Consider the following 3,133-nt stretch of genomic DNA (forward strand, 5'->3'; position numbering starts at 1 on the left):
TTTCATAATTTAAGAAAATAAATAATAGAAAAATACGTTCAATAGAAGAATGAGATTAAATAGTTGATTCAACGAGGACACTTAAGTGGTTATTTTGATAAACAACATTTACAGTGTTAGCTCAAAACATATAAGATCAAAAAAGATATATTAAAATAATTATTATAATTATTTAACTAGAATGCAATCACAACATCTTTTTCCTACCTATAAAATATGCTATGTATAATGTCATATTAGAAGTATTATCATCTCGTAAATCAAAACCATACATGGTATCATATTAAGGTTATCATTATATATAGCAATAATGTGCATCATATGTTATTAGAACTATTATCATGTATAACAATATACAACGACATCGTGATGTTTTCATATATTTCAATTTGATATGCAAAGTAGAGCTATTAAAATAATTATAATATATGTTGTCCATAACCGAGGTAATTACTGTCAATGTTTATTTAATTTTGATTTAACTGATGATTATGAGTTATAAAATAAGCTCTTGAGAAAGTTAGAATGCGAACTGGAGAAGTAAATCTCTAATTTAAGAAATTTCTTTGGAAGCACTGCGATGCCCGCATGGCAGTGTCGTGGCGTTGAGCTCTCCAGTGAGAAATCAGATTTCAACATGCGTTGTGACGTTAGGTGGCACCGCCACAACGTTGTGCTCTCTATTTGGAATATGCTGGGGAAATCTAGAAGATTCGACTCAACATTGTGACACTTTATCAAATTTGACACTTTATCAAATTAGTATTTTTTATGTAATAAAAATAACTAAATCAATAAACCCTTACCCAACTAACTTACTGGAGAAGAAAAAATGAGAAAGTGAGGAGAAGAGATGAGAGAGAAAGGAGGAGAGAGATTTTTGCAGTCGATGTTCGAGTTTCATTCGTCGGGCTAGTTAGGAGCTTCGTAGAGCATGAGGTAGATTTTTGAACCCCTATCTCTAATTTCAATTTGAGTAAGTCTATAAAAAGTTTTGAATACAATAATACAATATGTTTTATATCTCTTAACATAAGCCAAATCGAATACAACTACTCTCATAATCGGGTCATCAAAAGGTCGACACTTTATGTGACCAAACAATTTAAGGCGACTCTCTCTAATCTTATCTGCCACAGGAGCTACTCAAACATTTTCACGTATATGCTTGTTTCACATTCTATCTCTAAGAGTAAAGCCATGCATCCACTTGATTTAATAAAAGCATGCTAAATTTGGAAATCATTAAGTCATCTAATTAATATGTCATGAAGTTTTCAATTATGCTTCAGGCTCTTGATTTTGGCTCGAAATAGACTACTTCTAGCATTGTTGAGTTCATCTTATATAAGTTTGCTAAATTGGAGTTCGGATGATCTTGATTATAATCTTGGAAGTTTTCAATTCAAATATGCCCTGAGATTCATGCAAAATAAAGGCAATTTTTGATAACATATCAAAACTATAGTTTTGGAATAGATTTATGATAGATTTGTCACAAAACCAATCATCCTTGTTGGATTTATGACAGAAGTTTTACAAATGTGTGAAAAACATTAATTTTGGAGTGTATTTCATATAACAAAATCTTTGCTATACATGTATGGTAAAAATGGTATCTATCAAAAGATGGCTTCCATTATGTTACAGTTTTACGATGGAACTATCCATTATAAAGTGGTTGCAATGAGCTTGGGCCACAAATGAACTAACCATTCGATAAGATACTTGTAGCTCAACTTAATTATAGCTCGTTCTCGATCGTTTGATTAAGTAATTAAACAAGTTTAAATATTTATTTTTAAAATTCTGGATAATTAAATAAATAAGCTTGAACAACTATATGTTGACTTGCTTATGTTAATGAACAATAGTGTTTAAAACACAATAACAAGTTTAATTTGATGCTAAAAAATACACTCTAGATAGAATTGCAAACATGCTATATGGTGATTGTTTGCTGGTAGGCTTGTTTGTTAAGTTAGTGAACAACTAGAACGTAAAGCTCATTAATAATTTGATAAAGCACATTCTTTAAAGCTAGATCGGCGTGGAACAAATCGAATATGAACTGAATAAAAACCAAACATAAACATCTATCATTTTAAGCAAATCAAGAATGCGCTGAACGGGATTAATCTGCTCTTCCATTTTTTGGTGCTGTCTACTTGCAGCCCTAGCATTTGTTTATATTTTTTGTAATCTTAGAAAAAGGAACCACCAGCTCTTATGTTTTATTTTGACTTTTCTTGTAGCTCTTTTGAGCAGTAGCGAGTTGGAGATTCCTTCTAAGGACTTTGGAGATTTCTTCTCAGTGGGTTTTAACCAAAAAAAAAAAAACTTAATCAAACAAAGCTTGAACAAGTTGATAAAAATTGAGTTCAAACATAAACAAAATGATGCACTTTGTTTTGTGTCTATTGTTCGATAAGCTAATGGATCTGAGGGTTTCTGTCAATGTGATTTATTATTTTTTTCCTGGGGTTATGTTATGTTGCAGTTAGTTCTTTCTGCCTGACTTTCTTTTGCTAGTTTGGCCAGTGTGGATTGGTTTCATTCTGTTAGAATTGTTGACTCTTATTTTTCTGGTTTATGTATCTTGCTCTCATTTTCGATTGGTATGTTTTGCTTTTTGCAGGTGAAACTTATATGTCTCGGTTTGACCCCCTAATTTTTGGACCTATTGCTTTCCTATCATGCTAAGCTTGTGGTTTCACCTTGTAGCTGTGAAGATTGATAGTCATCTTTTTTCAGTCATTGAAGTTGTTCCTCCATGGACCATTGGATTTTTTGTTGGTCGTTTCCTTTTGGTTGGATGACGGTGTTGAAGGTTAATCTTTGATCTTCATTTTTCAGGTGATGGATCGAAGCATTCCTGGATTTTTATTAGGTTTTATTTTGTGATTGTAATTAGATATGACAAAATAAAGTGAAAAAAAAAAACCTCCGAGCCGATGGTTCCTAATTCTAACAATTGCAAAAATACTTAATAACAATCTAGGGCTGCAAGACGACATCACCCAAAAAAGGAAGAACAAGAGTAAATCAATGAGCCCGGTCTTCCTGCAAAAAAAAAGTGGTTCAACCACAATTACCCAAAAAATAGTGCAGAGACGTAACCACGAATGACGAG

The sequence above is a fragment of the Dendrobium catenatum genome, unplaced genomic scaffold (assembly GCF_001605985.2).
Source record: "Dendrobium catenatum unplaced genomic scaffold, ASM160598v2 fragScaff_scaffold_106, whole genome shotgun sequence".
Taxonomy (NCBI): Eukaryota; Viridiplantae; Streptophyta; class Magnoliopsida; order Asparagales; family Orchidaceae; genus Dendrobium; species Dendrobium catenatum.